The sequence below is a fragment of the Procambarus clarkii genome, chromosome 9, assembly GCF_040958095.1.
Source record: "Procambarus clarkii isolate CNS0578487 chromosome 9, FALCON_Pclarkii_2.0, whole genome shotgun sequence".
In the NCBI taxonomy this organism is placed as follows: domain Eukaryota; kingdom Metazoa; phylum Arthropoda; class Malacostraca; order Decapoda; family Cambaridae; genus Procambarus; species Procambarus clarkii.
The window spans coordinates 42444662-42454764 of NC_091158.1; positions in this window are offsets into that span (position 1 = coordinate 42444662).

Genomic DNA, 10103 nt, shown 5'->3' on the forward strand with positions numbered 1-10103 from the left:
CAGAGGTCTGTATGTGTGGTAGTGGAAGTCTGTATGTGTGGTGGTGGAGGTCTGTATGTGTGGTGGTGGAGGTCTATATGTGTGGTGGTGGAGGTCTGTATGTGTGGTAGTGGTGGTCTGTATGTGTGGTGGTGGAGGTCTGTATGTGTGGTGGTGGGTCTGTATGTGTGGTGGTGGTGGGTCTGTATGTGTGGTGGTGGGTCTGTATGTGTAGTGTTGGGTCTGTATGTGTGGTGGTGGGTCTGTATGTGTGGTGGTGGAGGTCTGTACGTGTGGTAGTGGAGGTGTGTATGTGTGGTGGTGGCAGTCTGTATGTGTGGTGGTGGAGGTCTGTATGTGTGGTGGTGGAGGTCTGTGTGTGTGGTGGTGGAGGTGGGTCTGTATGTGTGGTGGTGGTGGTGGGTCTGTATGTGTGGTGGTGGAGGTCTGTATGTGTGGTAGTGGAGGTCTGTATGTGTGGTAGTGGTGGTGTGTATGTGTGGTGGTGGAGGTCTGTATGTGTGGTGGTGGGTCTGTATGTGTGGTGGTGGTGGGTCTGTATGTGTGGTGGTGGGTCTGTCTGTGTGGTGGTGGGTCTGTATGTGTGGTGGTGGAGGTCTGTATGTGTGGTAGTGGAGGTCTGTATGTGTGGTGGTGGCAGTCTGTATGTGTGGTGGTGGAGGTCTGTATGTGTGGTGGTGGAGGTCTGTATGTGTGGTGGTGGAGGTGGGTCTGTATGTGTGGTGGTGGTGGTGGGTCTGTATGTGTGGTGGTGGTCTGTATGTGTGGTAGTGGTGGGCTGTATGTTTGGTGGTGGAGATCTGTATGTGTGGTGGTGGAGGCCTGTATGTGTGGAGGTGAAGGCCTGTATGTGTGGAGGTGGAGGTCTGTATGTGTGGTGGTGGAGGCCTGTATGTGTGGTGGTGGAGGTCTGTATGTGTGGTAGTGGAGGGCTGTATGTGTGGTGGTGGAGGTCTGTATGCGTGGTGGTGGAGGTCTGTATGTTTCGTGGTGGTGGGTCTGTATGTGTGGTGGTGGAGGCCTGTATGTGGGGTGGTGGAGGTTTGTATGTGTGGTAGTGGAGGGCTGTATGTGTGGTGGTGGAGGTCTGTATGTGTGGTGGTGGAGGTCTGTATGTTTCGCGGTGGTGGGTCTGTATGTGTGGTGGTGGAGGTCTGTATGTGTGGTGGTGGAGGCCTGTATGTGTGGTGGTGGAGGTCTGTATGTTTCGTGGTGGTGGGTCTGTATGTGTGGTGGTGGAGGTCTGTATGTGTGGTGGTGGAGGCCTGTATGTGTGGTGGTGGTTTGTCTGTATGTGTGGTGGTGGAGGATCTGTATGTGTGGTGGTGGAGGTCTGTATGTGTGGTAGTGGAGGTCTGTATGTGTGGTGGTGGAAGTCTGTATATGTGGTGGTGGAGGTCTGTATGTGTGGTGGTGGAGGTCTGTATGTGTGGTAGTGGAGGTCTGTATGTGTGGTAGTGGAGGTCTGTATGTGTGGTGCTGGATGTCTGTATGTGTGGTGGTGGTGGGTCTGTATGTGTGGTGGTGGAGGGTCTGTATGTGTGGTGGTGGAGGTCTGTATGTGTGGTAGTGGAGGTCTGTATGTGTGGTGGTGGAGGTCTGTATGTGTGGTGGTGGAGGTCTGTATGTGTGGTGGTGGAGGTCTGTATGTGTGGTGGTGGGTCTGTATGTGTGGTGGTGGAAGTCTGTATGTGTGGTGGCAGAGGTCTGTATGTGTGGTAGTGGAAGTCTGTATGTGTGGTGGTGGAGGTCTGTATGTGTGGTGGTGGAGGTCTATATGTGTGGTGGTGGAGGTCTGTATGTGTGGTAGTGGTGGTCTGTATGTGTGGTGGTGGAGGTCTGTATGTGTGGTGGTGGGTCTGTATGTGTGGTGGTGGTGGGTCTGTATGTGTGGTGGTGGGTCTGTATGTGTAGTGTTGGGTCTGTATGTGTGGTGGTGGGTCTGTATGTGTGGTGGTGGAGGTCTGTACGTGTGGTAGTGGAGGTGTGTATGTGTGGTGGTGGCAGTCTGTATGTGTGGTGGTGGAGGTCTGTATGTGTGGTGGTGGAGGTCTGTGTGTGTGGTGGTGGAGGTGGGTCTGTATGTGTGGTGGTGGTGGTGGGTCTGTATGTGTGGTGGTGGAGGTCTGTATGTGTGGTAGTGGAGGTCTGTATGTGTGGTAGTGGTGGTCTGTATGTGTGGTGGTGGAGGTCTGTATGTGTGGTGGTGGGTCTGTATGTGTGGTGGTGGTGGGTCTGTATGTGTGGTGGTGGGTCTGTCTGTGTGGTGGTGGGTCTGTATGTGTGGTGGTGAAGGTCTGTATGTGTGGTAGTGGAGGTCTGTATGTGTGGTGGTGGCAGTCTGTATGTGTGGTGGTGGAGGTCTGTATGTGTGGTGGTGGAGGTCTGTATGTATGGTGGTGGAGGTGGGTCTGTATGTGTGGTGGTGGTGGTGGGTCTGTATGTGTGGTGGTGGTCTGTATGTGTGGTAGTGGTGGGCTGTATGTTTGGTGGTGGAGATCTGTATGTGTGGTGGTGGAGGCCTGTATGTGTGGAGGTGAAGGCCTGTATGTGTGGAGGTGGAGGTCTGTATGTGTGGTGGTGGAGGCCTGTATGTGTGGTGGTGGAGGTCTGTATGTGTGGTAGTGGAGGGCTGTATGTGTGGTGGTGGAGGTCTGTATGCGTGGTGGTGGAGGTCTGTATGTTTCGTGGTGGTGGGTCTGTATGTGTGGTGGTGGAGGCCTGTATGTGGGGTGGTGGAGGTTTGTATGTGTGGTAGTGGAGGGCTGTATGTGTGGTGGTGGAGGTCTGTATGTGTGGTGGTGGAGGTCTGTATGTTTCGTGGTGGTGGGTCTGTATGTGTGGTGGTGGAGGTCTGTATGTGTGGTGGTGGAGGCCTGTATGTGTGGTGGTGGAGGTCTGTATGTTTCGTGGTGGTGGGTCTGTATGTGTGGTGGTGGAGGTCTGTATGTGTGGTGGTGGAGGCCTGTATGTGTGGTGGTGGTTTGTCTGTATGTGTGGTGGTGGAGGATCTGTATGTGTGGTGGTGGAGGTCTGTATGTGTGGTAGTGGAGGTCTGTATGTGTGGTGGTGGAAGTCTGTATGTGTGGTGGTGGAGGTCTGTATGTGTGGTGGTGGAGGTCTGTATGTGTGGTAGTGGAGGTCTGTATGTGTGGTAGTGGAGGTCTGTATGTGTGGTGGTGGATGTCTGTATGTGTGGTGGTGGTGGGTCTGTATGTGTGGTGGTGGAGGGTCTGTATGTGTGGTGGTGGAGGTCTGTATGTGTGGTAGTGGAGGTCTGTATGTGTGGTGGTGGAGGTCTGTATGTGTGGTGGTGGAGGTCTGTATGTGTGGTGGTGGAGGTCTGTATGTGTGGTGGTGGGTCTGTATGTGTGGTGGTGGAAGTCTGTATGTGTGGTGGCAGAGGTCTGTATGTGTGGTAGTGGAAGTCTGTATGTGTGGTGGTGGAGGTCTGTATGTGTGGTGGTGGAGGTCTGTATGTGTGGTAGTGGAGGTCTGTATATGTGGTAGTGGTGGTCTGTATGTGTGGTGGTGGAGGTCTGTATGTGTGGTGGTGGGTCTGTATGTGTGGTGGTGGTGGGTCTGTATGTGTGGTGGTGGGTCTGTATGTGTAGTGGTGGGTCTGTATGTGTGGTAGTGGTGGTCTGTATGTGTGGTGGTGGAGGTCTGTATGTGTGGTGGTGGGTCTGTATGTGTGGTGGTGGTGGGTCTGTATGTGTGGTGGTGGGTCTGTCTGTGTGGTGGTGGGTCTGTATGTGTGGTGGTGGAGGTCTGTATGTGTGGTAGTGGAGGTCTGTATGTGTGGTGGTGGCAGTCTGTATGTGTGGTGGTGGAGGTCTGTATGTGTGGTGGTGGAGGTCTGTATGTGTGGTGGTGGAGGTGGGTCTGTATGTGTGGTGGTGGTGGTGGGTCTGTATGTGTGGTGGTGGTCTGTATGTGTGGTAGTGGTGGGCTGTATGTTTGGTGGTGGAGATCTGTATGTGTGGTGGTGGAGGCCTGTATGTGTGGAGGTGAAGGCCTGTATGTGTGGAGGTGGAGGTCTGTATGTGTGGTGGTGGAGGCCTGTATGTGTGGTGGTGGAGGTCTGTATGTGTGGTAGTGGAGGGCTGTATGTGTGGTGGTGGAGGTCTGTATGCGTGGTGGTGGAGGTCTGTATGTTTCGTGGTGGTGGGTCTGTATGTGTGGTGGTGGAGGCCTGTATGTGGGGTGGTGGAGGTTTGTATGTGTGGTAGTGGAGGGCTGCATGTGTGGTGGTGGAGGTCTGTATGTGTGGTGGTGGAGGTCTGTATGTTTCGTGGTGGTGGGTCTGTATGTGTGGTGGTGGAGGTCTGTATGTGTGGTGGTGGAGGCCTGTATGTGTGGTGGTGGAGGTCTGTATGTTTCGTGGTGGTGGGTCTGTATGTGTGGTGGTGGAGGTCTGTATGTGTGGTGGTGGAGGCCTGTATGTGTGGTGGTGGTTTGTCTGTATGTGTGGTGGTGGAGGATCTGTATGTGTGGTGGTGGAGGTCTGTATGTGTGGTAGTGGAGGTCTGTATGTGTGGTGGTGGAAGTCTGTATGTGTGGTGGTGGAGGTCTGTATGTGTGGTGGTGGAGGTCTGTATGTGTGGTAGTGGAGGTCTGTATGTGTGGTAGTGGAGGTCTGTATGTGTGGTGGTGGATGTCTGTATGTGTGGTGGTGGTGGGTCTGTATGTGTGGTGGTGGAGGGTCTGTATGTGTGGTGGTGGAGGTCTGTATGTGTGGTAGTGGAGGTCTGTATGTGTGGTGGTGGAGGTCTGTATGTGTGGTGGTGGAGGTCTGTATGTGTGGTGGTGGAGGTCTGTATGTGTGGTTGTGGGTCTGTATGTGTGGTGGTGGAAGTCTGTATGTGTGGTGGCAGAGGTCTGTATGTGTGGTAGTGGAAGTCTGTATGTGTGGTGGTGGAGGTCTGTATGTGTGGTGGTGGCGGTCTGTATGTGTGGTAGTGGAGGTCTGTATATGTGGTAGTGGTGGTCTGTATGTGTGGTGGTGGAGGTCTGTATGTGTGGTGGTGGGTCTGTATGTGTGGTGGTGGTGGGTCTGTATGTGTGGTGGTGGGTCTGTATGTGTAGTGGTGGGTCTGTATGTGTGGTAGTGGTGGTCTGTATGTGTGGTGGTGGAGGTCTGTATGTGTGGTGGTGGGTCTGTATGTGTGGTGGTGGTGGGTCTGTATGTGTGGTGGTGGGTCTGTCTGTGTGGTGGTGGGTCTGTATGTGTGGTGGTGGAGGTCTGTATGTGTGGTAGTGGAGGTCTGTATGTGTGGTGGTGGCAGTCTGTATGTGTGGTGGTGGAGGTCTGTATGTGTGGTGGTGGAGGTCTGTATGTGTGGTGGTGGAGGTGGGTCTGTATGTGTGGTGGTGGTGGTGGGTCTGTATGTGTGGTGGTGGAGGTCTGTATGTGTGGTAGTGGTGGGCTGTATGTTTGGTGGTGGAGATCTGTATGTGTGGTGGTGGAGGCCTGTATGTGTGGAGGTGAAGGCCTGTATGTGTGGAGGTAGAGGTCTGTATGTGTGGTGGTGGAGGCCTGTATGTGTGGTGGTGGAGGTCTGTATGTGTGGTAGTGGAGGGCTGTATGTGTGGTGGTGGAGGTCTGTATGCGTGGTGGTGGAGGTCTGTATGTTTCGTGGTGGTGGGTCTGTATGTGTGGTGGTGGAGGCCTGTATGTGGGGTGGTGGAGGTTTGTATGTGTGGTAGTGGAGGGCTGTATGTGTGGTGGTGGAGGTCTGTATGTGTGGTGGTGGAGGTCTGTATGTTTCGTGGTGGTGGGTCTGTATGTGTGGTGGTGGAGGTCTGTATGTGTGGTGGTGGAGGCCTGTATGTGTGGTGGTGGAGGCCTGTATGTGTGGTGGTGGAGGTCTATATGTTTCGTGGTGGTGGGTCTGTATGTGTGGTGGTGGAGGTCTGTATGTGTGGTGGTGGATGTCTGTATGTGTGGTGGTGGTGGGTCTGTATGTGTGGTGGTGGAGGGTCTGTATGTGTGGTGGTGGAGGTCTGTATGTGTGGTAGTGGAGGTCTGTATGTGTGGTGGTGGAAGTCTGTATGTGTGGTGGTGGAGGTCTGTATGTGTGGTGGTGGAGGTCTGTATGTGTGGTAGTGGAGGTCTGTATGTTTGGTAGTGGAGGTCTGTATGTGTGGTGGTGGATGTCTGTATGTGTGGTGGTGGTGGGTCTGTATGTGTGGTGGTGGAGGGTCTGTATGTGTGGTGGTGGAGGTCTGTATGTGTGGTAGTGGAGGTCTGTATGTGTGGTGGTGGAGGTCTGTATGTGTGGTGGTGGAGGTCTGTATGTGTGGTGGTGGAGGTCTGTATGTGTGGTGGTGGGTCTGTATGTGTGGTGGTGGAAGTCTGTATGTGTGGTGGCAGAGGTCTGTATGTGTGGTAGTGGAAGTCTGTATGTGTGGTGGTGGAGGTCTGTATGTGTGGTGGTGGAGGTCTGTATGTGTGGTAGTGGAGGTCTGTATGTGTGGTAGTGGTGGTCTGTATGTGTGGTGGTGGAGGTCTGTATGTGTGGTGGTGGGTCTGTATGTGTGGTGGTGGTGGGTCTGTATGTGTGGTGGTGGGTCTGTATGTGTAGTGGTGGGTCTGTATGTGTGGTGGTGGGTCTGTATGTGTGGTGGTGGAGGTCTGTATGTGTGGTAGTGGAGGTGTGTATGTGTGGTGGTGGCAGTCTGTATGTGTGGTGGTGGAGGTCTGTATGTGTGGTGGTGGAGGTCTGTGTGTGTGGTGGTGGAGGTGGGTCTGTATGTGTGGTGGTGGTGGTGGGTCTGTATGTGTGGTGGTGGCAGTCTGTATGTGTGGTGGTGGAGGTCTGTATGTGTGGTGGTGGAGGTCTGTGTGTGTGGTGGTGGAGGTGGGTCTGTATGTGTGGTGGTGGTGGTGGGTCTGTATGTGTGGTGGTGGAGGTCTGTATGTGTGGTAGTGGAGGTCTGTATGTGTGGTAGTGGTGGTCTGTATGTGTGGTGGTGGAGGTCTGTATGTACTCACCTAGTTGTACTCACCTAGTTGTGTTTGCGGGGGTTGAGCTCTGGCTCTTTGGTCCCGCCTCTCAACCGTCAATCAACAGGTGTACAGATTCCTGAGCCTATCGGGCTCTGTCATATCTACACTTGAAACTGTGTATGGAGTCAGCCTCCACCACATCACCCCCTAATGCATTCCATTTGTCAACCACTCTGACACTAAAAAAGTTCTTTCTAATATCTCTGTGGCTCATTTGGGCACTCAGTTTCCACCTGTGTCCCCTTGTGCGTGTTCCCCTTGTGTTAAATAGACTGTCTTTATCTACCCTATCAATCCCCTTCAGAATCTTGAATGTGGTGATCATGTCCCCCCTAACTCTTCTGTCTTCCAGCGAAGTGAGGTTTAATTCCCGTAGTCTCTCCTCGTAGCTCATACCTCTCAGCTCGGGTACTAGTCTGGTGGCAAACCTTTGAACCTTTTCCAGTTTAGTCTTATCCTTGACTAGATATGGACTCCATGCTGGGGCTGCATACTCCAGGATTGGCCTGACATATGTGGTATACAAAGTTCTGAATGATTCTTTACACAAGTTTCTGAATGCCGTTCGTATGTTGGCCAGCCTGGCATATGCCGCTGATGTTATCCGCTTGATATGTGCTGCAGGAGACAGGTCTGGCGTGATATCAACCCCCAAGTCTTTTTCCTTCTCTATGTGTGGCGGTGGGTCTGTATGTGTGGTGGTGGTGGGTCTGTATGTGTGGTGGTGGGTCTGTCTGTGTGGTGGTGGGTCTGTATGTGTGGTGGTGGAGGTCTGTATGTGTGGTAGTGGAGGTCTGTATGTGTGGTGGTGGCAGTCTGTATGTGTGGTGGTGGAGGTCTGTATGTGTGGTGGTGGAGGTCTGTATGTGTGGTGGTGGAGGTGGGTCTGTGTGTGTGGTGGTGGTGGTGGGTCTGTATGTGTGGTGGTGGAGGTCTGTATGTGTGGTAGTGGTGGGCTGTATGTTTGGTGGTGGAGATCTGTATGTGTGGTGGTGGAGGCCTGTATGTGTGGAGGTGGAGGCCTGTATGTGTGGAGGTGGAGGTCTGTATGTGTGGTGGTGGAGGCCTGTATGTGTGGTGGTGGAGGTCTGTATGTGTGGTAGTGGAGGGCTGTATGTGTGGTGGTGGAGGTCTGTATGCGTGGTGGTGGAGGTCTGTATGTGTGGTAGTGGAGGGCTGTATGTGTGGTGGTGGAGGTCTGTATGCGTGGTGGTGGAGGTCTGTATGTTTCGTGGTGGTGGGTCTGTATGTGTGGTGGTGGAGGCCTGTATGTGGGGTGGTGGAGGTTTGTATGTGTGGTAGTGGAGGGCTGTATGTGTGGTGGTGGAGGTCTGTATGTGTGGTGGTGGAGGCCAGTATGTGTGGTGGTGGAGGCCTGTATGTGTGGTGGTGGAGGTCTGTATGTTTCGTGGTGGTGGGTCTGTATGTGTGGTGGTTTAGGTCTGTATGTGTGGTGGTGGAGGCCTGTATGTGTGGTGGTGGTTTGTCTGTATGTGTGGTGGTGGAGGGTCTGTATGTGTGGTGGTGGAGGTCTGTATGTGTGGTAGTGGAGGTCTGTATGTGTGGTGGTGGAAGTCTGTATGTGTGGTGGTGGAGGTCTGTATGTGTGGTGGTGGAGGTCTGTATGTGTGGTAGTGGAGGTCTGTATGTGTGGTAGTGGAGGTCTGTATGTGTGGTGGTGGATGTCTGTATGTGTGGTGGTGGTGGGTCTGTATGTGTGGTGGTGGAGGGTCTGTATGTGTGGTGGTGGAGGTCTGTATGTGTGGTAGTGGAGGTCTGTATGTGTGGTGGTGGAGGTCTGTATGTGTGGTGGTGGAGGTCTGTATGTGTGGTGGTGGAGGTCTGTATGTGTGGTGGTGGGTCTGTATGTGTGGTGGTGGAAGTCTGTATGTGTGGTGGCAGAGGTCTGTATGTGTGGTAGTGGAAGTCTGTATGTGTGGTGGTGGAGGTCTGTATGTGTGGTGGTGGAGGTCTGTATGTGTGGTAGTGGAGGTCTGTATGTGTGGTAGTGGTGGTCTGTATGTGTGGTGGTGGAGGTCTGTATGTGTGGTGGTGGGTCTGTATGTGTGGTGGTGGTGGGTCTGTATGTGTGGTGGTGGGTCTGTATGTGTAGTGGTGGGTCTGTATGTGTGGTGGTGGGTCTGTATGTGTGGTGGTGGAGGTCTGTATGTGTGGTAGTGGAGGTGTGTATGTGTGGTGGTGGCAGTCTGTATGTGTGGTGGTGGAGGTCTGTATATGTGGTGGTGGAGGTCTGTGTGTGTGGTGGTGGAGGTGGTTCTGTATGTGTGGTGGTGGTGGTGGGTCTGTATGTGTGGTGGTGGAGGTCTGTATGTGTGGTAGTGGAGGTCTGTATGTGTGGTAGTGGTGGTCTGTATGTGTGGTGGTGGAGGTCTGTATGTGTGGTAGTGGTGGAGGTCTGTATGTGTGGTGGTGGGTCTGTATGTGTGGTGGTGGTGGGTCTGTATGTGTGGTGGTGGGTCTGTCTGTGTGGTGGTGGGTCTGTATGTGTGGTGGTGGAGGTCTGTATGTGTGGTAGTGGAGGTCTGTATGTGTGGTGGTGGCAGTCTGTATGTGTGGTGGTGGAGGTCTGTATGTGTGGTGGTGGAGGTCTGTATGTGTGGTGGTGGAGGTGGGTCTGTATGTGTGGTGGTGGTGGTGGGTCTGTATGTGTGGTGGTGGAGGTCTGTATGTGTGGTAGTGGTGGGCTGTATGTTTGGTGGTGGAGATCTGTATGTGTGGTGGTGGAGGCCTGTATGTGTGGAGGTGGAGGCCTGTATGTGTGGAGGTGGAGGTCTGTATGTGTGGTGGTGGAGGCCTGTATGTGTGGTGGTGGAGGTCTGTATGTGTGGTAGTGGAGGGCTGTATGTGTGGTGGTGGAGGTCTGTATGTGTGGTGGTGGAGGTCTGTATGTTTCGTGGTGGTGGGTCTGTATGTGTGGTGGTGGAGGCCTGTATGTGGGGTGGTGGAGGTTTGTATGTGTGGTAGTGGAGGGCTGTATGTGTAGTGGTGGAGGTCTGTATGTGTGGTGGTGGAGGTCTGTATGTTTCGTGGTGGTGGGTCTGTATGTGTGGTGGTGGAGGTCTGTATGTGT